General features: G+C 44.5%; 2 pseudogenes; both read right to left on the bottom strand.

The window, feature by feature from the left end:
* Window positions 1-252: 252 nt before the first annotated feature.
* Window positions 253-953, bottom strand: LOC147727948 (ran-specific GTPase-activating protein-like; annotated as a pseudogene).
* A 13,365-nt stretch (window positions 954-14,318) lies between these two features.
* Window positions 14,319-15,002, bottom strand: LOC147727947 (ran-specific GTPase-activating protein pseudogene; annotated as a pseudogene).
* Between the last annotated feature and the right edge of the window lie 11,632 nt (window positions 15,003-26,634).

Genomic DNA, 26,634 nt, shown 5'->3' with positions numbered 1-26,634 from the left:
CCTTCAACTTGAGAAAGCTGTAGCTCGAGTAAAAATCTACTCAAGCCAAAGAAAGGAAGCAGCACCAGCTTGCGGTGTGCATGTTGCCATTCACGATGATTGCACAATGCGGACAAGCACTTTGCACTGAAAATCACCATGAACGGCATTTATCTAACGCAATCCGCTGCTCATGGAGCTCCGCGTAGCGCGGACGAGTTTTTCGTGGAACTCCGCAAACTCCACCTAGGCTTAAACAAGGTGCAAGATCACTCATTGCTTTTCTTCTGATTTCTCTACACTGGTTTCATTCTTCTCAAACTCACTGCTTTCATTACTTTCACCCTTACTCTCTTCATTGGTAGTTTCTTACTTGGGAGTTTGATTTATTTCTTCAACAGGCAACACCGCTTTCTCCTTTACAGAAAACTCTTCCAGTTTCTCCGCGATTTTTTCAGCAGTATTGAATTTACCCAGGTCTTTCGCCTCCCTCCTCTTTACTTCATTTTTGAATTCATCAAATTTTGCTTTAAATTTCCGAGCATTTTCTGCATTTAAAAATCATATAGCCAACAGTTCAGGTTTAGGTGCTTCATCTGCATAATCGGCATATGTATGTGACACCCATGCCCGGTCACTGCCTGCCAGCTCCATCTAAGGTGAGAGTTGATGGTTGGTAGAGATCTTTTATGTTTTATCTCGCCTCATCAAAAGACGGATTGTTCCACTCTTTCTGTGCTTAAGCAGTTTTACCACTCCAGTGCCTCTTTCCTTCTATTCTGGAGAATAATTTTCTGATGCAAATTGAAATAGCTTGCTTGCATCTTAAAAAGGTCTTCTTCCTCTTCCGCAAGAGTTTTGATATCTTGTTCAGGAAATTAAACGATTGGTTCAAAATGCAGGTCATGGTTTGAGTTGTCTGTGGTGTTGATAAGTGTTTCATGTTCTGATGGTGATGCCTGGATTTCCGCCATTGGATGGAGGTTGGCGACAGACACTGCATGGTAGTCCAGGTTCTTAATAAGGTAGAGCAAAGCACACAGGTGAAGGCACAGGACACATAATGAGATGACAGGGATTTCTGACTGGTAGCCAGAGTTTGTGCATGGTCATTAACTGCATCACAGCTTTTAACGCTTCAAGTTGCTGGGAGATTGAGACCACATCTTATACTGTTTATCAGTGCTTTTGAGAGCAAACTGAATCAGTGGCAGCACTCCATTCTTAAAAATCTAATCTACTTATCTTTTCCTTTCATATCAACTATCTGCACCCATCATGATGTTACAGTCTACTCCCATGCCAAGCCTTTAAGTTAGTCCAACTAGTGTAGCAGATACCTCCCCTACACACATACAAAAATTAAAGACTGAAATAGGAGGGATGTTCTGGATCTATAACAATAGGATTGTGTTGTAGTGTCTTGAAGTGAGGGGGTGATAGGTTTCTGATGGGTATTTTAAGGGCTAGGAAAAAGATAGATTTCTTATGGAGTTTGCTGAGGTTCTGGAGCAGGCAGAATTCTGATAGAGTGTTGGGGATGTTTTGTATTTCAATATATTAGGGCAACATTAGAGATTGCCACAGTTCCATGTTATCCTTGTGCAATAGTGCATGACACATTCGCTCTTCCTTATAATCGCAGTCGCAGTCCTCCTTGCCCACAGGTGTCATGTGTAGCCCTTGTCATATTGTCATATTGTATGGCACATATATTTATGCAAATAAATGAAGAATACTCTCTTTTGTTACAACTAAGGGCACTCAATATGATGTTGACCTCAAACCCTCTTTTTCATCAGGACCCAATATTTATCTATGGGGTTTCATGTTCTGTGCGTGTTGTGTTATATCTTAGATGCCCAGCTGTAGCACCTTCTTGCAGTCAGCAACAATATATGCATGGTATATCTGGAACCTCCTATTCTACTTAAGGATGGGCAATTTGAGAGTATTTACTAGACTAACATCAAGGTCCAGATCTCAGCTAAAGGTCTGACCATTTGAATATGTGTAAGCTTTCAGTCATACTTGTCAAAAATTGAATTTTTGTTGTGAATTTTGAATCATCAATGCAACAACAAACATTTAATTTGGGAAATATATGAGCTAAACAATTGTGATTGTTAAAGTAAAATGAGCCATTATTTTCAGAACTCTTGATGGAATGTACCTGTAGACTTAATGTGCTGGTGCTTTTTTGAAAGCTATGTCTTCTTGTCGGTTGCCTCTGGTTGAATTATTTACAAATGTTATTTAAATAGTGAGCAGGGAACCTGCACTGTTCAAGTTTGTTGGATTCCATAGATTGTTTAAGAATTCACACCTCCACTGGGGTTACTTCTACAAACATAGGGACTGGCCCTCAATATCCACCAGCACCCATCAGCCAGTGTCTGGGTATACTACTCTGCTATAACTTGTTGGCATCCACTACAAAGCAACTGGTGGCGAGAAACACAAACAATACACAAAACAGTTTTTCCATTCCAATGATATGGTGTAACAGATGAAAGCTGTGTGTCTTGTCCCAGTGTTCTTATTTGTGCAATTGTTTCCCAGAGTAGGGTGACCCTTCATGACTTGTCCTCATTTGCTCCCTGTACATCACCTCTCAACGCCACCTCTTATGCCTTTAACCCTTGTTCATCCCCTGCCTCAATCCCTACTTCTGATATCCCACTAGCTGATTCCTACTCACGTTTCCTCCCCCTTAACACCCTCACATTTCACCAATGACCATTTCTGTGCATCACTCTCATTGCCCCCCTTTATAGTGCCCGCCAAAGATACACCTATTTCAATATGACCAAAAACAACAAAGGTTCCATCCTCTCTTTTGTACTCCTGCTTCCACCATGGACACTCTATTGCTTTCCCACTTCCTAATACTTCCAATATCTTCTACTTGTCGAAGAAAATGCTCTCCACTTTCTTTCTATTCCCCCCTCACACAATTCCATGTCTTGGAGTCTGAGGACAGATTTGATCATTCCCTCACTCTCCTCCTCTCCCTTTTCCCTCCCCCTCTGTTATCAATCACAGAATCAGCATCCCATAACTTCCACCTTTCTGGGTTGCTTCTTGACCAGCACAGTCTTTGAACAAGAACTATCTGCAGTTCTGCAACCTAATTGCTGCCTGCAACCCAGGCATTCTCTCTTTTTCACTGAAATCTGGCTAGAAGAGAATGGGGAAAGATGGCGTGTGACTAGTTGCCACAACTCTCGCTGTCTCTCTCAATGGACCGTTGGTTCAATGAGCAACTACATGGCCTGGGGCAGATCTCGGTAAACAGCTCATGTGCGCATTGTTGCCGGTAGTGCTGCAGTGGATTATTGTGTGCGCTCCCCCTAACCCTATATAGATGAGAAGAACTGCGGCATGAATGAGAGAGATGTAGCGGAAATAGAATCTGTGGGCTGTTGGATGGAGAGGTAGATGGCCCCAGAGGAGGTACCTGGTTCTCATTCTTAGAACTTGGTAAAGAGTGGCAGAATAAACCAAACACCAACGAAGGAGCCCACAAAGGAGCCTGGAACACAATTAATGAACGGTGAGACGACTAATCAGTTGAAAGGAGGTATGGGAGTTTAAAGTTGGATACTCCGGTGAGAGCAAGGACCTCTAGCTCCTCACGCAAAGTTTGAGGGGAGCTGTCTCTTGAAGAAGCACGGATATATGGTGCATTATCAGGATATACCCTGAACAGGGATAAGACGCAGATCATTACTAATGAATTTATATATTTTACTGATTACAGGAAAGTTAAAAAAAAGCTGTTTATCTGGGAGTCATGATAAGTCCTGATCTGGATGAGTTGGTAAAGGAAAAACAGGAGCCATGTGCTGAAGAGATCCAAAAAGCACTAAAAAGGGTGGATAATCTACACCTTATACTGATTTGGAGGAGTACCTTAATGAAAATGGTATTCTTCCCTAAAATACTCTACTTCCTAAGAGCAATTCCCCTGCTTTTCTTGAACTATTGGTTAAAGAAATTCGAAAGCATATTTGCCCAATTCATTTCCGCATACTTAAGACCAAGGAGAGTGATTAAATACTTGTCTTTGCCCAGAGAACACAGTGGACTGGCACTTCTTAATTTAATGCTATACTGGTGGGCAGCCTCAATGGTACAATATGCAATACTTCTGAGGGGAGATACCAGCAGAGATAGTACTAAGGATCCATCCTCTTTCAATTACTGATTGGCCTTGAAGCTTGGGAGGGTCTATGGTGTCACCTAGAGTATGGTTATTACAAAAGGGTACGTTTTAAGACAATGCTCACGGCATTCTAGGTATGGACCTTGGTACGCCGTTTACTAGGGATATGGAGGATACATTCCCAACACTCCACTGGGGCAAAATAAGAATCTGCCTGATATTTTTAATGACCTCTACATTTATAACTGGATAAAGGCGGGAATGAAAGAAATAGGCTGTTTTTATCCATCTGGTGGTATTATAACATATGAGGAACTGAGAGAGCAATGTGGTCTTACTCGGAGAGAGTTTTTTAAATATCTTCAGATCAGAGACTATTAACAGATGAAGGGGGGTGGGGTGGAGAGTTTTAAGAAGAACAAACTGGTGGATAAAATAATAAAGCCTACCCATCCAGCATTGGAAACTTGTATACAATACTTAATGAATATATGGAAAAGTGTTCTAGCAAATGGCAAGAGAAGCTATATATTACTGATGTAGCTTCCCAAACTGCCTTTTCAAAAACCCTATTGACCCTAAATGCCTGCTAACCGTCAAACACAATACTACAGAACCTGTTTTAAGCTTTATTATATGCCTTATCTGACTGAAAAATGGAGCGAGGGGAAAAGTGTGCATTGTCCACTCTACCCGCTGTATAAAGCTGACTTAGTCTACATTTTTGCTACATGCAAGGAGCTTGGGTCAATAATTAAAGAGATTAATGAATTCTTAAAGAGGAGATTATTAATACCGATTTAGGTAATCCCTCCGCTAATACTACTGGGAATAACTAATCTGAGAGTAGAGTACGGAGGCACCCTTGTAAGGATAGCAATGGCTGTGTATAGATTATGTATTGCCTCAGTATGGCTGAATTCAGTTCCTCCTTTGTTTCATCAATGGCTAGCTCGATTAGCAGTGACCTATAATTTAGAGAAAGCTATATATATACGTGAAATGGATACATGGCTAAAAAAGAAGGGGATAGGAATTTGGAATTACTTGCCAATTGGGTAGAACTTTCGGATGCATAAAACAGCATTTATATTGTGTGAACGTACTCTGTGGCTTTAAGAACAATAGACTTAGACTCAGGGATCATCAGTCTCCACAATATTATAACCGCTATATAAACCATACTAAAGCACTTTGAACCCGCTGATTAAAAAATATTGTTTGGGCAATAGGGTTGAATAAGTGGGTTTTAATATGCACCAGCCCTTTGTTGATCTTTCATGCTATATATATGATATATGACATGATTACATTTGGTCATTCTCACATGAACTTTCTTCTTTGCACATATCACCCTATTTCATTTTGAATTTGCTGCTAAATTTGGAATAGTAAATATTATTATCCACACTCCTTATGAAATGTTTTCTTGTGACCTATTAAAATGTATGGAAGGGTGAGGAAGGGATAGGGTACCGGGTGTATCAAAACAAATGCGGGGGAAATTGCTTTCTTTTTCTTACTTAATAAAATATATTTTTTTTTAAAAGAGAAATCTGGCTAGCAAAAGATGCAGATCCCATCTTTCCTGAAGCCTTCCTATTAGCAGATGGAATCCTTACCAGAACCCCCTCACAAAGATTTCATTCAAATTAGCGGTTTGTTTTAAGAACTCCGTAACAACCACGAGTTTCCAGGAGTACATCATGTCCTAGCACCAATTACTACTCTTCTGAAATTCATCTTCTCCCTCTTTCACATGCCTATTCCTCATCATATCCAGGCCCCTATTAATCAACTCTCCACTCACAAATTACTTCCTTCGGTGCACCACTGACCTCATCATGTCACACAAAAATGTCTGCACCACAAGAGACTTCAATATCAGGTATGACTAACCCAAACTCATTGAAACTCAATCTCTCCTGTTGAACCTAGTGTTGTGTAGTTCCTATATAACCTATACAGGATCTGCACGTTTGGTTAACATAAACTGTGGGATTGGTGGCTGTTAGATCTGGGGGTCTCTAGTTGGCAGAGGTAGGTACCACTGTCTAAATAGGGACCCTTGCTTCTAGTCAGGGTAAGGAGGATACACTCTTTAGATAACCCCTGCTCACCCCCTTGGTAGCTTGGCACGAGCAGTCAGGCTTATCAAAGACAATGTGTAAAGTTTTTGTACCAACACTCACAGTAACACAGTGAAAACACCTCAAATGGACTCCACAACAGTTTAGAAAAATAGAAGTATTTAATCTAAACTAAACGAGACCAAAACAACAAAAATCCAACATACACAGTTCAAGAATATGGTTTCAAAAGAGTTCTTAAGGTTGCATTAAAATAATCCACATTTACGTCATGTGTTAGCCAACAGTACCTTTAGTTGCGACAAAAGTTCCAAGTAAAAGCTGCAGCATTGGAAAACAAGCAATGCGTCACTCCTGAGACCCTGGGGAGGCGATGCAACAACCCCGCTGGACACAGCGGGCATGTTGCGACAAATCCGGTCTGTATGGGGAGGGAGGCGATACCTTGTATGGATTCCGGTGCGCAGGTTTCGTAGGAAGCGTCTCGCAAATGGTACAATGCGACGATCTTCAGGGCGGTGACAATCTTAGGTGCGGCGGCGATGCGCGGTGATGCGCAGTTCAGAGTCGATCTTCTCTCGCGTCCCCTTGATGCGATGGATATGCGATTACTCTCGCAGCGACGTGATGCGGTCCACAGGCAGGCAGTGTGACGATCTCACCCAGTGACGACAGGCTCTGCGGTGATACTTGCAACAATGGTACTTTTCCCGCACCAGAGCAATGCGCTCCACAAGCGAAGGATATGTTGGTTCTTGAAGCGGCAACAGGCAATGCGACAATCTCGATCTTGGCGGTGCCAGGAATTTCCTCACACTGACGAGGATGCGCTCCGCAAGCGAGCGGTGCGTGAAACTTTGCAGAGAGTCTTTAGTATCTTCTTTTCCTGCTTCCCAAACACAGGGGCAACTTCCAGAGGCACCACAACTGGCCCAAGCACTCTTGGGAGGATAGAACTCTCTCAGTAGAGTTCAGGGAAGCTAGGGGTGAAGCCCTTTTGTTCCTGGGACTTCTTAACAGGGAGCCTGCTCAACTCAGGCCCTTTGAGATCTTTTCAATCTAGGGGACACAGCACAAAGCAGAATCCGTCCCCTCTCCTTGGCAGCAAAGCAACTGCAGGTCAGCCCACAAACACACAGCAGGACAGTCCTTCTTCTTCAGTCTTCCAGCTTTCTCCTTGGCAGAGGTTCCTTCTTGATTCCAGGATGATCTAATTTTCTGTAGTCTGGGGTCCTATACGTATACCCCTAAAGTCTTTGTTCCCTTTGTGCAGGAGGGCTCTGAGCCCGGTCTGAACCAGTTCTGGGTATTCCTTGAGCACTTTGTTTTCCTGGCCTCTCTTTTCCTTTCAGAGAGAGGGGCACGGTTGTCAGCCGCCCAGCAGGAGGTGGAGCCAGCATTGTGGAAGGCAGGCACAGCCCTATTCAGGCCCAGGTGTGACCCCCTCCCACCACTCTCGATGCAGATGGAGCTATTCAGCCCAGGGATGGCCCCTTCAGCCTCTGGGAGCCACCCAGCCCAGGGGCGTAACAAACACCCCACAGCCCGTGCGGTGCGGGGGGCCCCCAGTCTTCAGTACATGAAGGGGTTCCCCATCTGCACATTGGTAGAGAGCTGTGAGTGGATTTCTCTCAGGCATCTGCAGTCTGCAGCCTGCTCTGAGCTCCTGCTGTCCCAGGACTGAAAGAGAAACAATGTAATAGGTTACATTGTTTCTCTTCAGTCAGAGCGAGCCAGGCCCGGAAAAGGGATGGGGGTTGGGGCACCAGAGACAGCATTTCCCACAGAGCACTGCCTCTGAGACAGGAGAGGTCAAGGATGGGGGTGGGGGGCCCAGAGACAGCATTCTCCAGGGCAATGCTCATATGAGAAGGGACAAGTCAGCAAAATGGTGCCCTCAGGTAAGCACTCTTGTTAGAACGCACACTACTTTGTGAGAGAGAGTGGGAGAGAGTGGAGAGAGGGAGTGGAGAGAGTGGGGAGATTGGGGAGAGAGAGTGGAGAGAGAGTGGAGAGAGAGAGTGGAGAGAGAGTAGAGAAAGAGTGTGGAGAGAGAGAGAGTGGAGAGAGAGAGAGTGGAGACAGTGAAGAGAGAGTGGAGAGAGAGTAGAGAGAGAGTGGAGAGAGAGAGAGAGTGGAGATAGAGAGTGGAGAGACAGTGGAGAACGAGTGGAGAGAGACAGTGGAGAGAGAGAGGAGAGAGTGGAGAGCTGGAGAGAGTGGAGAGAGAGTAGAGAGAGAGTGGAGAGAGAGAGAAAAATAGAGCGAGAGAGATTGGAAAGAGAGAGAGTGGAGAAAGAGTGGAGAGAGAGTGAAGAGAGAGAAAGTGGAGAGAGATAGTGGAGAGATAGTATAGAGAGAGTGGAGAGAGACAGTGGAGAGAGTGGAGAGAGAGAGTGTTGAGAGAGAGTAGAGAGTGAGTGCAGAGAGAGAGTGGAGAGATAATGGAGAGAGAGTGGAGAGAGAGGGTGGAGAGAGAGTAGAGAGAGAGTTGGTGGAGAGAGTGGGTGGAGAGAGTGGAGAGAGAGTGGAGAGAGAGTAGAGAGATAGAGTGGAGGTAGACAGTGGGAGAGAGTGGAGAGAGAGTAGAAATAAAGAGAGGGGAGAGAGAGTGGAAAGAGAGAGTGGAGAGAGAGAGAGTGGAGAGAGTGAGCAGAGAGAGAGTGGAGAGAAACAGTGGAGAGCAAGAGAGAGAATGTAATGAGAATGAGAATGAAATGTAGAGCTTGATAAGCTATGCAAGGAATGCAATGTATAATAAAAGAAAATGTTCATAAACAGATGCATGTGGATTTCCTGGTTGATTGTACTCTTATGCAATATAGCCTGCTTTGTGGGTTGATACACTGGTGAACGCAGGTCAATATGGTCCATACACTAGTAGAATTGTAACTTTGAACAAGCTAATTTATTAAATTTACAGATATCTTGCAGCTTTCTAAAATCATGTACAGCTCTGCCAAGTGTCCCAGGTTCACGCGGGGAGTTCAAATCCAAGTTTTTTCTTTGAATTCTAGGGCTTGTAGTCTTGTTTATTCTATAATAGAATAGAACTACTAGTTACAGACTTCAAGGGAAAAAAATGAACTGAAATATCACTTCAAGCATGGACATGGGAAACATGGCAGCTATGTATGTACAATATCTATCAGGGATAGCAGCATTTTTAGGTAATCACTCACAGATTCTTTAGGGAACTGAAGTTGAGCAGCTTGGATGTTACACTCTCCATTCGCACCTTTTGCCACTATTCAGGGATTCCCTTTTTAAATCCACTTGTTTCAATGTTCTATTAATCACACAAAATAAAAGAGCAAGAGAACACCTTTATTATATAAACCATAAGCCGTACACATACAGGGTGTTTAAGGCAGTCATTGATGTCATTCAGGAACGTTTAGAAAATCTGTACTAAGTAATGTGTTTGGCGTTGAGAGTTTCGGATTACTGAATATGAGAATGTTCCTAGACTATTTTTAAAAATTTGGAAAAGCATTTCTCATTTAAGTGGGTACAGGTTTCCATATCCTTAGAACATTGTTTGCTAAGGACCTAAAACGTTTGGCCTTTGTCTTGAAAAATCTGAATGGCAGAGGGGAAAGAGAAGGGCACCCTCGCTTTATCTCCTTTCCCCTATTGCTGCAGTCTCACTCTAGGACTTTTTAGGATGGTGAACATTAAAGATGTCAGTGGCAGCTCCTCTGCATTGGCGGAGGAGAGTCGCCCCATTGCTAGGGCTAGATCCAGCAAATGTAAAATAAAACAATGTTCTTGCATTGTTTTATTTACATTTGCCGGCTCTTAGCCAGCAGTGTTGGGAGGGGTGGGCTGAGACATGTTATGGGGGAGGAGTAGTGCTACCTGCACTCCACTCCCTATGTGCTCATATGTGTTTTGGCTGGCCATCTCAGGCCGACCACAACCGGGCTGGTTTTTTCCAGCCCGGCTTGAGAAACCCCACAGACTCCCTGGTCTGAGCAGGGTGTCTTTTCTGCCTGCTCACACCAATCCCTGTTGATTGGACAGGAAGTCTGTCCCAGAGTATACTGGGACGAGCAGGCAGGAAGAGGAGAGGCGGCGCAAGGAGACGCGATGCTGGAGGAAGCAAAAGTTATGTTTGTTATTGACTTTTATTTAATATTGTATTCCCCCCACCGTGCGACGACTCCCACGTGACCCCACCCACCCCACCACCCTTTGTTTATGGTGGCCGCAGCTGAAAGATGTGTGGGTTTGCCAACACAAACCCCTGCAGCCTCTTCCTCCATCCAAATTGGGTGGAGTATGCACCTGCAGAGATTAGACTCATTTACATAAAACGGCCTTTGTCAAATTTTAGGACCTTCACATTTCATTGTGAAGTACGAAAGTCCACAAATTTGCCGCGCTAAAAAGGCATAATTAAACATTCGCCCATCCTACCACTATTTATCTCTACCACACCTTTGTGTGAATTACAAAAACGGATAGGCACAGCAGCAAATGAGTAAAGAAGAGCCAAAAGGTCTCAGTCTGTGTTTAAAATTAAAGAGGCCACAATGCACACCCTGCAACCTGAAGATAAAAAAAGCATATGGATTAAGCAGAACTTGTGGTTCATAACAGCCTGTGATTGCATCCAGCAACTGTGCTTTTGATTTTAGCACAAGCCCGGATAAGTATGTTCTGAGTTCCCAGTAATCCACAACAGTACCATGCTTTTTGTGGTCTGGTTAGACAACACAGCTGTTGTCAGACAATTATGTGAGAACCACCATATGAGAAGGGATTTGGCTCTATCCACATGTTGGGAGCCATGAGAACATTTTCATTGGGCAAACGTTGTGTGCCACCAGAAATAAAGTCCTATGCCTCCAAATACCTGTGATCATATTGTTTATTTATCCATCTGCCTGTGCTTGAATTTCAGGAGCACACACGACATTGTAATGCTATTAAAGTGTCCTAGAAAACTAGGGGCCTCATTTATGAGAAATGACGCATCGCTGCGTGAAAACAGCAATGCGTCACTTCTCAGTGCGCTCTCCTTGCGACATTCCTGATGCATCATATTTAATGTATGACGCATCATGTCGCAAGGAGTTACAGATACGTCCGTATTTCTGACGTATCTGTAAGCGCAAAAGTGACGCATTGCTGGAGTGTGTCACAAAAGTGACGCAACTCCAGTAATGCGTTCTTTCATATGGGGCTAGCCCCATGTGAAAGGGCCTGCGTCAGTCTTACGCCTGCTGTGAGGCAGGCGCAAGATTTTGACGCAACTGCGTCCTAAAAGTGATGCAGTGAAATCTCATAGATTTCACTGCGTCACTTCTACGACCCTTCCTTGCGTCAATACGCCCCCCTTGCATACATTATACCTGGCGCAGGTATAATGTGGCGCAGGGGTTTACAAAGTGACGCATCTACCTAGATGTGTCACTTTGTAAATATGGCGCAACAAGGTGCATTTTTTACGCCACTGGTGACACGGCGTAAAAGTGATGCACAGCCTCATAAATGAGGCCCCAGATACTTTATGGAGTTTTTTTATCTTGATGCAGCACCAATGGTACAAGGGCAGCCATTAACCTACATGACATTTTTTGTGGGTCTGGCTTGAAAGTGCAACTGTCCCCTGACCTTCTAACCTACACTCCTATTCTTCTACAGTTCTTTGCTTCCACACTAATATATATCTATTCCTATGTTATCTACTTTAATGCTTCACACTGGTGTATAACATTCCTTAATAGCCAGGCCTTTTGGCATTGCCAATGCTTGTTTAAAACGCTGTGTTGCTTTTTTTATTAGATTGTTAGATGACACTCACAAAAAAACTCTTCATTGCCTTATGGTGAGCTATATATAAGATGCAGAAATTACCTCCTATCAGTATTCTGCTTGAAAATTGAGCATACATTGCAGATTCATGAAATAGCAAATTCTGTATACGTTACAGTCCTTCATGGTATTCCCTCTGATACATGTTGGTACCTATGAAATGGCGAAATCTTTCAAGGAAAGGCCGCAAGGTGCAATGATTATTGCATAGCTCGGAATTTTGATCCCTGAACAAACTCATGTTTTCAAAAGGAGCAGAGGGACCAGCCTATGTAACTCTCAGATAACCAGATATTGCATTACAGATCAGCTATTCCCAGAGTATCCCTGCAGTAGGTGGTGAGGCCTTGTCCTTGCCTCCTACTGCTGCCTTAATGAAAAATGCATGTGGGTTCAGACAACACTGCCGTAGGTAAGAAGACCGGGCATCTGGCACTTTTGAATACATCGACTATGGCAGGGTGTGAGCGTGCTGGCAATGAGCTCCAGGATTTGTCACAGGAAAGGTAAAGTAAAAAGTCTAACCCATTGGACTGGTATGCCAGGTTCTTTTTCTTCTGAGATCCAAAATAAATTCTATTTTCGCAATATTAGGAACGATTTGTAGAAGCAACTCTAATTGTGCTAGAGCGAAATCAATATGTATTTATAAGAACATGTCAGCTTACAATTTCAGATGCATACTCCATTATTGAAAGATGAAGTCACCCTCCCGCCTCCCCTGAATAGAGTGAGTGGGCAACGGAGAATAAAATGTCAAGTTATTAGTGAACAGCAAACTCTCTCTTTTATGATCAACCATTAGCTCTCCTCTACCAACATCTGCATAGTGCCTTTCCCAAATCGTGGTTGATTAGTTGCTCTGACACCCATTGCAGTAGGGCACAATGTTTGGAAAGGTGGAGTCGAAAGACTTTGGTGTATGACGATCAAAATAAACAATCACTGCACTTGTGGGCTTCTGTTGCTTAAAGGGACCAATTGCACACTAAAACGACGTTTGATGTAGTGCGTTCTTCCCCAGACATGATGCAAATAAAAAAGCTTAGGTCACGGTGGGCTAAAACTAGAAGTGCACTAAATATTGTGAGTGCCTGGTCAAATGGCAAGTGTAACTCCTCAACACACCCGAAGTATAACATGCACCAGTGGCACACAACAGAGGAATGCTGCTGACTGGTGAAACCAGACTTCCTGGGGCATGCGGATGGGTTTGGTATACAACTGCCAGTGAACATAATCTCTATAATAGCAGTCTAACTTTAGCTCAAGTTACCAAGCTGACACCTTGCTTATGGTACAAGCACCAGTCTCATGACTGAAGGACTGTTAGCTACCACCCAAGTCAAATAATTATACACTTTCTCAAAACTTTGTTGACACAGTTCCATTTGTTTAGATACGTGTAGCTGCAACAAGTAAAGTCACAAAATGAGCAGAAAAAAGCGTTGTACAGTTGGTCACAAGATTTGTGGCACAGCAAGTTAGAAGAACACCGTTCTATTCTTTGATGCCATTTTCAAGTGTATTTATTCATTCTCTCGGATGGCTATAATTAAGTGTATCCACTGTGGACAAGAAAGCAAGCACAGTATATTTTCATGACTGGGGAATTAACTGCTCTGATATTCCAAAGGGTGACAGCTTAGAAAAAAAACAACCTGAATGTTTCAATTCCATTTTTTACAAGTCCCATATATATATTAAATCCGCTCCGCTCGCTCAGTTTGCAGAGTTTTCCATACTCTGAGATACACGGAGCTCACTGAGTTCCAAAAAACTCCACTTCGTGTAGTGGAGCAGAGTTTTTTTCCTCGCTCGTGTTCGTCAACATCAAATTGGCGAGCGAGGAAAATCCACCTCCGGGTGAGATTTATCCTTCTTTGCAATCGTCAACATCAAGTTGGCATGCGGGAGTGTGGAAAATCAACCTCCCAGCGAGATTTCTCAACGCGGGGGTCATATTTCTCACTGCGAGTGGTCGCATATACTTGTGACCGCTCGCATTGAGAAACTGTCCGTTCACGTTGAGAAAGGTGCCACTCTGTAAAAATCTACTCGCTTGGCAGAAAGGAAGCAGCACCAGCTTGCGGTGTGCATGGTGCCATTCGCGATGATTGCACAATGCGGTCAAGCACTTTGCACTGAAAATCACCATGAACGGCATTTATCTAACGCAATCTGCTGCTCATGGAGCTCCGCGTAGCGTGACCGAGTTTTTCGTGGAACTCTGCAAACTCCACCCAGGCTTAAACAAGGTGCAAGATCACTTATTGCTTTTCTTCTGATTTCTCTACACTGGTTTCATTCTTCTCAGACTCACTGCTTTCCTTACTTTCACCCTTACTCTCTTCATTGGTCGTTTCCTACTTGGGAGTTTGATTTATTTCTTCTACAGGCAACACCGCTTTCTCCTTTACAGAAAACTCTTCCAGTTTCTCTGCGATTTTATCAGCAGTATTGAGTTTATCCAGGTCTTTCGCCTCCCTGCTCTTTACTTCATTTTTGAATTCATCAAATTTTGCTTTAAATTTCCGAGCATTTTCTGCATTAAAAAATCGTATAGCCAACAGTTCAGGTTTAGGTGCTTCATCTGCATAATCAGCATATGTATGCGACACCCATGCCCGGTCACTGCCTGCCAGCTCCATCTGAGGTGTGAGTTGGTTAGTACGAATCTTTAACGGATTGTTCCACTCTTTCTGTGCTTAAGCAGTTTTACCTCACCTGTGCCTCTTTCCTTCTACTCTGGAGAATAATTTTCTGATGCAAATTGAAATAGCTTGCTCGCATCTTAAAAAGGTCTTCTTCTCTTCCGCAAGAGTTTTGATATCTTTTTCAGGCAATTAAATGATTGGTTCAAAATGTGAGTCATGGTTGGAGTCATCTGGGGTGTTGATAAGTGTTTCATGTTCTGATGGTGATGCCTGGATGTCCGCCATTGGATGGACGATGGCGACGGACGCTGCGTGGTAGTCCAGGTTCTTAATATGTTGGAGCAAAGCACACAGGTGAAGGCACAGGACGCATAATGAGATGACAGGGATTTCTGACTGGTAGCCAGATTTTGTGCATGGTCATTAACTGCATCACAGCTTTTAATGCTTCAAGTTGCTGGAAGCAACTGACTGACTAAGAGTCAGTTGCTCCCAAAGAGACAGACTGACTAAGAGAGACTGACTGAGAGAGAGACTGACTGAGAGAGAGACTGACAGAGAGAGAGACTGACTGACTGAGGTAGAGAGAGAATGACTGACTGAGAGAGAGACTGACAGAGAGAGAGACTGACTGACTGAGGTAGAGAGAGAATGACTGACCTAGGTACAGAAAGAATGACTGACAGAGAGTCTGACTGACTGGGGGAGAGAGAGAGAGAGAGAGAGAGAGAGAGAGAGAGAGAGAGAGAGACTGACTGAATGAGAGAGAGACTGACAGAGAGAGAGAGGCTGACTGAGAGAGACACTGACTGACAGAGAGACTGCCAGAGAGAAAGAGACTGAGAGACTGACAGAGAAAGAGAGACTGACCGACAGAGAGAGAGACTGACTGACAGAGAGAGACTGACTGAGAGAGAGAGACTGACAGAGAGACTGACTGACAGAGAGAGAGACTGACTGACAGAGAGAGAGACTGACTGACAGAGAGAGTGACTGACAGAGAGAGTCACTGACTGAGAGAGAGAGAGACTGACTTAGAGAGACTGGCTGACTGCCAGAGAGAGAATGACTGACTCAGAGAAACCGACAGAGGGCGAAAGAGAGAGAGAGACTGTCTGAAAGACTGACTGACTGAGAGAGAGAGAGACTGAGAGAGAGAGACAGAGAGAGACTGCCAGAGAGAGGGACTGACAGAGAGAGAGAGACTGACTGACTGACTGAGAGAGAGTGACTGAGAGAGAGACTGACTGAGAGAGAGAGACTGAGACAATAACAGAGAGAGAGACTGACCGACAGAGAGAGAGACTGACTGAGAGAGAGACTGACTGAGAGAGAGAGAGACTGGCAGAGAGAGTGGAGAGAGAGTAGATAGAGAGAGAGTGGAGAGAGAGACAGTGGAGAGAGAGTGGAGGGAGAGAATGAGAGAGAGAGTGTGGAGAGAGAGACAGTGGAGAGAGAGTGGAGAGAGACAGTGGAGAGATATTAGAGAGTGGAGAGAGAGGGGAAAGAGAGGGGAGAGAGAGAGAGTGGAGAGCGAGTGGAGAGAGACAGTGGAGAGAGAGAGTGGAGGGAGAGTAAAGAGAGAGTAGAGAGAGTGGAGGGAGACAATGGTGAGAGAGTGGAGAGAGAGCGTGGAGAGAGAGTGGAGAGAGAGAGGAGAGAGAGAGTGGAGAGAGAGAGTAGAGAGAGACAGTGGAGAGAGAGAGAGTGGAGAGAGAGTAGAGATAGAGTAGAGAGAGTGGAGGGAGACATTGGTGAGAGAGTGGAGAGAGAGTGTGGAGAAAGAGTGGAGAGAGAGAGTAGAGAGTAGAGAGAGAGAGTGGAGAGAGAGATTAGAGAGAGACAGTGGGGAGAGAGAGAGAGTGGAGAGGGAGAGTAGAAAGAGAGTAGAGAGAGAGTGGAGAGCGAGAGATAGTGAAGAGACAGTGGAGATAGAGTGGACATAGTAGAGAGAGTGGAGAGAGAGTGGAGTGAGAGAGTGGAGAGAGAGTAGAGAGAAAGAGAGAGAGTGGAGTGAGACAGAGTGGAGAGAGAGTAGAGAGACTGCCTGACTGACTCAGAGACTGAATACTGATTGACTGAGACTGACTGGCTGAGAGACTGACTGAGAGAGAGAGAGAGACTACCTGACTGAGAGAGAGTGAGATTGACTGACAGAGAGACTGACTGACTGACAGAGACTGACTGACTGACTGACATAGAGAGATACTGACTGACTGAGAGAGAGAGACTTACTGACTGAGAGAGAGAGAGAGAGAGAGAGAGAGAGAGAGAGACTGACAGAGAGAGGCAGAGACTGACTGACTGAGAAAGAGAGACTGATTGACTGTGAGAGATACTGGCTGACTAAGAGAGACTGACTGAGAGAGAGACTGACTGACAGAGAGACTGACAGAGAGAGAGAGACTAAGAGACTGACAGAGAAAGAGAGACTGACTGACAGAGAGAGAGACTGACTGACAGAGAGAGAGACTGACTTACAGAAAGAGACTGACTGAGAGAGAGAGACTGACAAAGAGACTGACTGACAGAGAGAGAGAGAGACTGACTGACAGAGAGAGCGACTGACAGAGTGAGTCACTGACTGAGAGAAAGAGAGACTGACTGAGAGAGACTGGCTGACTGCCAGAGAGAGAGAATGACTGACTGAGAGAAACTGATAGAGGGAGAGAGAGAGAGAGACTCTCTGGAAGACTGACTGGCTGAGAGAGAGAGACTGAGAGAGAGAGTCAGAGAGAGACTGACAGAGAGAGAGAGACTGACTGACTGAAAGAGAGACTGACAATGAGAGAGAAAGACTGACTGACTACTGAGGGAGAATGACTGAGGGCGAGAGACTGACTGTGAGAGAGAGAGAGTGTAGAGAGGCAGTGGAGAGAGAGTGTAGAGAGACAGTGGAGAGAGAGAGAGAGTAGAGAGAGAGTAGAGAGAGAGAGAGAAGAGAGAGAGTGGAGAGAGAGACAGTGGAGAGAGAGTGGAGAGTGAGTAGAGAGAGAGAGTGGACAGAGAGAGAGTGGAGAGAGAGAGAGAGTGGAGAGGTTGATGAGAGAGTGTGGAGAGAGAGAGACAGTGGAAAGAGAGTGGAGAGAGAGTGGAAAGAGAGTGGAGAGAGTGGAGAGAGAGTGGAGAGAGAGACAGTGGAGAGAGAGTGAGACAGTGGAGATAGAGTGGACAGAGTAGAGAGAGAGAGTGGAGAGAGAGAGAGAGTGGAGAGAGAGAGAGTGGAGAGAGAGAGTGGAGAGAGGGAGAGAGAGAGTGGAGAGAGAGAGAGAGAGAGAGTGGAGGGAGAGTAGAGAGAAAGAGAGAGAGTGGAGAGAGAGTAGAGAGACTGCCTGACTGACTCAGAGACTGAATACTGACTGACTGAGAGAGAGAGAGAGACTGTCTGACTGAGAGAGAGTGAGACTGACTGACAGAGAGAGAGAGAGACTGACTGACTGACGGAGACTGACTGACTGACTGAGGTAGAGAGATACTGACTGACTGAGAGAGAGAAACTGACTGAGAGAGAGAGAGAGACTGACAGAGAGAGGCAGAGACTGTCTGACTGAGAAACAGAGACTGCTTGACTGCGAGAGAGACTGACTGACTAAGAGAGACTGACTGAGAGAGAGACTGACAGAGAGAGAGACTGACTGACTGAGGTAGAGAGAGAATGGCTGACTGAGGTAGAGAGAGAATGACTGAGAAAGACTGACTGACTGACTGGACTGACTGGGGAGAGAGAGAGAGACTAAGAGAGAGAGAGACTGACTGAGAGAGAGGAGAGACTGACTGAGAGAGAGACTGACTGAGAGAGAGACTGACTGATAGAGAGACTGACAGAGAGAGAGAGACTGAGAGACTGACCAAGAAAGAGAGACTGCCTAACAGAGAGAGAGAGAGACTGACTGACAGAGAGAGAGAGACTGACAGAGCGAGACTGACTGACAGAGAGAGAGTGACTGACAGAGAGAGCGACTGACAGAGCGAGTCACTGACTTAGAGAGAGAGAGAGAGAGGGAGACTGACTGAGAGAGACTGGCTGACTGCCAGAGAGAAAGAATGACTGACTGAGAGAAACTGACAGAGGGAGAGAGAGAGAGCCTGTCTGGAAGACTGACTGACTGAGAGAGAGAGACTGAGAGAGAGAGACAGAGAGAGACTGACAGAGAGAGGGACTGACAGAGAGAGAGACTGACTGAGTAGGTGGGAGACTGACAGAGAGAGACTGACTGACTGAGAAAGAAAGACTGAGAGAGAGACTGACTGAGAGAGAGAGAGAGGATGAGACAATAACAGAGAGAGAGAGAGACTGACCGACAGAGACAGAAACAGACTGAGATAGAGAGAGATTAAGAGAGAGAGAGAGAGAGAGAGAGAGAGACTGACAGAGAGTACAGAGAGAGAGAGAGAGAGTAGAGAGAGAGAGAGTGGAGAGAGAGACAGTGGAGAGAGAGACAGAGAGAGAGAGAGAGAGAGAGAGAGAGAGAGTGGATAGAGAGAGAGTGGAGAGAGAGTGGAGAGAGGCAGTGGAGAGAGAGTGGAGAGAGAGAGTGGAGAGGGACAGTGGAGAGTGATCACTGACATATTATCGAATACACAAATGTAGAATTACAAAAATATAGAGGAAAAAATATAGAATGCAAAAATATTGAATACCTATCTCCAAACAGGTAAGTACAAAAATATTGAATCAAAAATATAGTTTTAAAAAATATAGTTAGTCAAAATATCGAATTTTTTAAAATGTCTTAAAAGTAATATTACAATAATGAAATAATAAATATAATTAACTAAAACATACTTAAAAATACTTAAACATCCTTAAAATTATAAAATAATTAATTTAAGTTATAAAAAAACATACAATTTTATGTTTTTAACACATATATATATCCATTAAAATAATATTAATAAAAAATATACAATATTTTTACTATAGGATAACGGGAGGGTAACATTTACTATTACCACTCCAGTGAGTGCAACAGTAGAGAAAACGTTGGATAGAGCGGGGGTAAAAATTACTATTCCCACGCCAGTGAGTGAAACAGTAGGGAAAGCGTTGGATAGCGCAGGGGTAAAAATTACTATTCCCACTCCAGAGAGTGCAATAGTAGGGAAAGCAGTGGATAGCATAGGGATAAAAATTACTATTCCCCCTTCAGAGAGTGCAACAGTAGGGAAAGCGTTGGATAGCGGGAGGGTAAAAATTACTATTCCCACTCCAGTGAGTGCAACAGTAGGGAAAGAGTTGGATAGCGAGAGGGTAAACATTACTATTCCCACTCCAGTGAGTGCAACAGTAGGGAAAGCGTTGGATAGCGGGTTGGTAAAAATTACTATTCCCACTCCGGAGAGTGCAACAGTAGGGAAAGCGTTGGATAGCGTAGGGGTAAAACTTACTATTCCCACTCCAGAGAGTGCAACAGTGGGGAAAGTGTTGGACAGCGTAGGGGTAAAAATTACTATTCCCACTCCAGAGAGTGCAACAGTAGGGGAAGCGTTGGATACCATAGGGATAAAAGTTACTATTCCCACTCCAGAGAGTGCAACAGTAGGGAAAGCGTTGGATAGTGGGAGGGTAAAAATTACTATTCCCACTCCAGAGAGTGCAACAGTAGGGAAAGCGTTGGATAGCGGGAGGGTAAAAATTACTATTCCTACTCCAAAGAGTACAACAGTAGGGAAACGTTGGATAGCGTAGGGGTAAAAATTACTATTCCCACTCCAGAGAGTGCAACAGTAGGGAAAGCGTTGGATAGCGTAGGGGTAAAAATTACTATTCCCACTCTAGTGAATTTAACAGTAGGGAAAGTAATGATTTGTTATAATAATAAAAAATAAATTAAATATCAATACCAATAAAATATTTATTAAAATTAATTGCCAATTTAATATTATGTGATAATTAATCAATTATAAATACAAATAAATATTAGTTATTAAAATTAATTACCTATTCATAATTAATTAACAACTAATTCATTTTCAATAACATAAAAACGAATTAATAATAAACATTAATACCAATTAATAATTAATGAACAGTAAATTAATTATCAATACACATAAATTATTTTTAAGATGTAATTAACTACAATTAAATTACTTCCAACCCTATTCCCCTATAAACCCACAATCCGCTACAGAAAATAAATTAATACAATTATCGTAATCATCAATTAATAAATAAATACAAATTAATTACCAATTAATAAAATTCATTAAAAATTAACAATTAATTAACAATAAATAAAACATCAATACCAATAAATAAATAAAAATGATTTACTTAATTACAATTAAATTACTTCCCACCCTATTCCCCTATAAACACACAACCCCTTACAGAAAATAAATGAATAAAATTAACATAATTGTCAATTAATCAATTATTAAAAATTAATTACCAATTAAAAATTAATTAACAATTAATTCAAAATGAATACCAATAAATAAATACAACTATTTAATTAATTACAATTAAATTACTTTCCACCCAATTCCCCTATAAATCCACAACCCTCTACAGAACTAAATTACGCTAAAATTAAGTAACTTAAGCAGGTTTTTCAAGATGTCCGGTCCCACGTCTCTCGTCACCTCCACGGGTCTCAGCTCTGCTGCAGATGTGGGTCGGGCTCGGAGAAGTCTGGAAGTCCAGTTCTTGTGAGGCTCTGTGATCGGGCTCCGGCGGGAGCGTCGACAAAGCAAACTGGCAGATCACTGGTGGAGTCTGTTTGTACAGGGAGGTCACTCCTTGACCACAAGGGATATTCTTCAGTCTTCTAGTTGCAGTAGAATGTCGAAGGTCCAGAGTTTCCTTTCAAGTTTCAGTTCACGATAATCTAAAGTCTCTAGACTCAGCTCCTAGCTTTATACTGATTAAAAGGACTGGATTACCTGCTTGGTCCCTCCTATGGGTGGGACCAGGGAAGGGGGTGGTTACACCCCTTTCCCTTTGTCCAGTTTTGTGCCAGAGCTGGGGCTGGAGTGCCCCAGCAACTGGTTTCAACCGGACTATGCATGGAGCACCTTGTGTGCCCCAGGCAGTGTCTCATTTCATTCAGCCCTCCCTACCCCAGTACACTATGGCCTGTCTGGGGTGGTGCTAGCACCTCCCAAGACAGGAAACCTATTGTCCTTAGGACACTAAGCTACCCCATTCACTTCCCTTGTCCTGATACCAGATCTCCAAGTTGAAGCTTCCGTAATGCTGTACCCTAAAGTGACATAGCTGTACTGTGCATGCGCTTTCTTTTTTTTATTAAACAAAGCATCAGCAAAAATCACAGTACAGAGGTAATGCCATAATACCGATAGCACATCATGGGGTAAAGGAAGAATACATAAACACATGATAAGGGACATCATGGGGAAGAGGGCACATCGAATTCAACAGTTCTGGGTGGCACACAAATCTCTCCTCTGTGACGGTTCCAGGGTCCCCATATCAATGACCATTTTCGAGGGCGTCCCCTCGCTAGATAAACAGTTTTCCCCTAAACATACACCAGTCTAAATTGTTTTCCCATACTTCCAAGGTGGGAGGTTGTATGGCTCCCCATAGCTGGGCAATGTTTCTTTTCTCTATCATGAAGCCCAGTGTAGCCCACTGTGTCTGTGCAGAGTTTTGGTCAGTTGGCTCCCATATATTCAGGAGGATCCTCCTCACCTCCAGCATCAAAGAGACCCCCAACACCCTACGCATGGTGTAATGAATTTTGCGCCAGTATTCGGTGATATGTGTACTTTCCCAAATGATATGGAGAAAGGAACCTGTCAGACCACACTGACGTCTACACAGACCAGAATCCGACAGACCCATATGCACCAGCCGGGGCCCCGTGTCATAGACCCTATGCATTACCTTTAATTGAACCAGCCTCAGCCGAGCCGGAATAGCAACCTCTTTTGGGGAGGACACTGCCATCGGCCAGTCCTCCTCGTCTACTTCTATCCCATCTTGGACCCACCTAGCCCTCAGCACTTCAAGGGGATCAGCTCTATGAATAATTAGCTTCTTATATATTAAGGAAATCGTTTTTTCGGGAAGGTGGCCATTTAGGATTCTATCTTCAAGCGGTGAGGCCTCCGGGGGCTCCACATCCCTGGGCAGAGCAGCCTGGAGCCAATGCCGGACTTGTGCATAACGGAAATATTCAGAGTTTGTCAATTTATATTCCGCCTGCATTTCTATGAACAATTTGATCCTCCCCTTAGCCCAGACATCCCTAATGGTGGAGATCCCTAATAGGTCCCATTTATCGAACCCTTTTGTCCTCCAAAGCTTGCCCAGCTTCTCCGAGTCAAAGAGTGGAGTGGCTAGGGTCAGTTTATCTCTCCAATCTAAGGAACTGGTGGCATCATGCCTGATCCGAACAGCATGTTTTGTTGGCCCTGTCAAATCCAGTTTCGTCGGTCTCGAGTACAGTGCCCTGCTGTACCCCCCAGGAAGAAGCCATTTATCCATGGCATAGGCCGGATCATCCACTGGACCGTACGCGCAATGGTTAATCGCTGCCAGCTGGGAAGCCCAATAGTACCTTTTGATATTTGGGAGGGCAATGCCTCCGTCGTACCAGGGAAGGGTCAGCTTAGTTAACGCAATACGGAGTCTGCCCTCCCATAGAAGACTACGCTGCAGCCCCTCGACCTCGCAAAAGTAGCTGGCCGGCACGACATCCAAGGTGTTCTGAAGGGCATAAAGGAAGCGAGGCAGAGCCATCATTTCAAAGTTAGCAATATCACTTCTAAGCCTTTGCAAAGGAGTAAGAAGGTTTCGGGCATACCTAGCCGGGGGTCCCGCATTTGCATATTGCCTTTCGCAAAACACTGCTTTGGCGAAATTTTATTTAAAAAAGGGCAGGGGGTGAAAAAAATGCTTCTTAAGAGGCTTCTATTATCTGATGTTTGTTGTATATAGAAGGCCAAGCTAAGAGGTCTCCCTTTCCTGTGTTGACCACACACTTTCACCCACCTTGTCTACTTAATATAGCTCTGTCGCCCTAGTGTCTGTTTCCCCCCACCAACCATACCTAAAGCCCCGCCGCCTCCATGAGACCATCTACATTGCCTTTATCCTTGCTTGTTTACGAGTGCTATTGCTATGTGTCTCTTGATTTAGCATGGTTCTAGTGAGTAAAACATATTTTGAATTGGAACACGTATTTGAGAAAATTACACTCAATGCACATACAATCGGCTCTATGTCTTAATGTCTTTGGAAACTATTATTTTTTAAAACATGCAGTGTGGGTAAAGATAGGGTCTGTAACCAGGCTGGAGTGCGGAGAAATTGCATACTTGGCGAGTGAGTACAAGTGTTTGTTTTTATCCTCCCTGCATGAGTGGTTATACATGCTTGGTTTCTGTCATATATTGATTTAATACTGTACCCATCAAGGAGTTCAGATGGCACCAATATGCGTTCCCCATTACTGTGTAGCAAAATGCCTGCCTGTTCTTCATGTGTTCCCATACCTGGCGTGTCACGCATTTTGATGCTTACTTTCCCCCCATGTAAAACAACAGTACATATTTCAGCACCCAGGCTAATGTGCTGCATAGCTAAATACATATAAGGTCCCAAAGGCGAGACCAATTGCATTGCAAATGCTTGTTATTACAACTGCTGCTCTTTTTCACATGATTTCCATGAAAGTTCAATCAACATAGTGTGGACTTCCTTCCTATGAAATGTAATGATGGAGCTGAATTTCTTAACTATCAGTAACTGAAACTCATACCTGAATATAACAACAAACTCTCTTTCTCGTACAAAGTAAGACCAGACAAGTAGGTGCAAAAATATAGAGGGCCTAAATTACAAGCCATTGTGCAGCTGGTGTGTCACTTTTTTTAGGTGTCTCACTTTTTTAGACCCACCTGTGGTGCAGTGAGCCTGCCCATATTTACAAGGCCATGTACAGCCACCCTGTATGACTTTTCATGACCTTGTTAATATTGGCCCCTTTAACACATTACTCTGCGTGAAAGGGGCGTTTCATGGGTGTTGCTGTGGGTGTTCCCATACAATATCCCTGGAACCTGACACATTTCTAGATTTACAAAGTGTTGTAAATCTGGGAAAGCATCAGAATCCTAAGGGGTATATTCACAAGAACGTGTGCTAAACATCACCAAAAAATGCGAACGCAACCTTACACATCGCAGCCGAACGCAGGAAAATAACCCTGTGTCAACATCGAATTCACAACAAGGCGGTACCATGCGATAGTCTGCCGAAACCGCAGCCAATGTCCACAATAATACCACCTCAACGGAGATAAAAAGGCACAAAAAATGTGAGATGAGCCCATTTGCGATTAGGAAAGCAGGGATAAGCAACGCCAGGCTCGCGACACACACGGCAGGCGGGAATAAGAACAACAAAAGCCTGAAAAAGAAAGACAAACCAAACAGAAAATAACAGCCAAGCACAATGGAGGCAACCCGAGCCAGTATTACAGCCTCACAAGCCCCATTGGCAACAAAACATTGTACATGTTAGGCCATCTTGGACAAGGTGAATGCAGCCTAAGAGCGAAGCTACAAGTCCAGGGTCACTGCCAACGCTGAGGTGACATGGTAATGTCCGCTGAAGACAGCACACTGTGATGTTGCAGAGCCCGTGCCCATCATACTGACACAATGATCACACGGACACACTTGCTCATATGGCGTGAATGGCTACGGGCACGTGTGCACGGCGAGATTTATTAGCAGGCCAACCAAACTGAGTGACACCTGTGTTGGATGTGTGTGTGGTGTGTGCACACCAGACGGCAAGGGCTGCCTGGTGCAGGCGGAAATCGACAACAGTTTATATCGTAAAAAACACAACCATTCAACCATAAAGGCCCCATGACTTGTGCTGCACAGAGTTAGTGGCCCTGGATGCACAGCGTCCTGCACGGGCCTACCACCACGGGCTGCTGACTTGCGGGGCACTGGGGCAGGGCCACGAGTGCAGAGTAGGTTTCGATAGATGACAAAGGGGCTTGTCACGGAGTGTCTCAGTGGACAGTGGAAGGTGTACCCACAGGGCATGATGCAGATGGCAGGACCATGTTGAGAAAGTCACTATGGTGGAGATGAATGGAACAGACACTTGTCGGACACCAAGTCCGGTCTAGCCAGATGAAGATACAGAACACCACCAGGTCATGGACTCAGACGCCACCAAGGTCCAACCAGATAGTGCCCATTGCTCACAGAGTTAGTGGCACCAGTGCTGTTGGGGATACCGGCTGCGAAGGGGTGTGTCCAAAGGTGTGGACTCCTCCACATCTTATCCAAGACACAGTTCCACACGTGTGACCTACTGGACCGCAGTGTAGGCCTGAGGCAGCGGTCAGCATGGGCCATTCACTTAGGTTGGATGGCCCCACCGGCCTGCATGGTTCAGGTCCAGTGGCACCATGGGACACGGACTTGCGGTGAACAGGGTTGATAGCACCAGGTCAGTTTTTGATAGTGTTCGATCACCTCAGTAACTCTGATCCGTCTTTCTTCCCGATCTACCTCTTACTCCTCTCTGTGCGTTCACTGGTGTGGACTCTGCCATTTGTGAATCACGACTAAGTGCTGGATGTGGGACCTACTGGTACACAGGGTAGGCGTGAGCCCTTATTCACATGTCGCCGGCTTGCGTTGAGCAGGGTTAGTGGCACCACGTGTCGCCGGCTTGCATTGAACAGGGTTAGTGGCACCACGTGTCGCAGACTTGTGTTGAACAGGGTTAGTGGCACCACGTGTCACCGGCTTGCATTGAACAGGGTTAGTGGCACCACATGTTGCAGTCTTGCATTATACAGGGTTAGTGGCACCACGTGTAGCCGGCTTGCGTTGTACAGGGTTACACACAACTGGATTCAAGCAAGCCAGGCTGAAGACGGCTGGAATGCCAGAAACCGGTCCTCGGAAGCTT

The sequence above is a fragment of the Lissotriton vulgaris genome, chromosome 3_1, assembly GCF_964263255.1.
Source record: "Lissotriton vulgaris chromosome 3_1, aLisVul1.2, whole genome shotgun sequence".
In the NCBI taxonomy this organism is placed as follows: domain Eukaryota; kingdom Metazoa; phylum Chordata; class Amphibia; order Caudata; family Salamandridae; genus Lissotriton; species Lissotriton vulgaris.
This window is presented reverse-complemented; position numbering and strand designations above follow the sequence as displayed.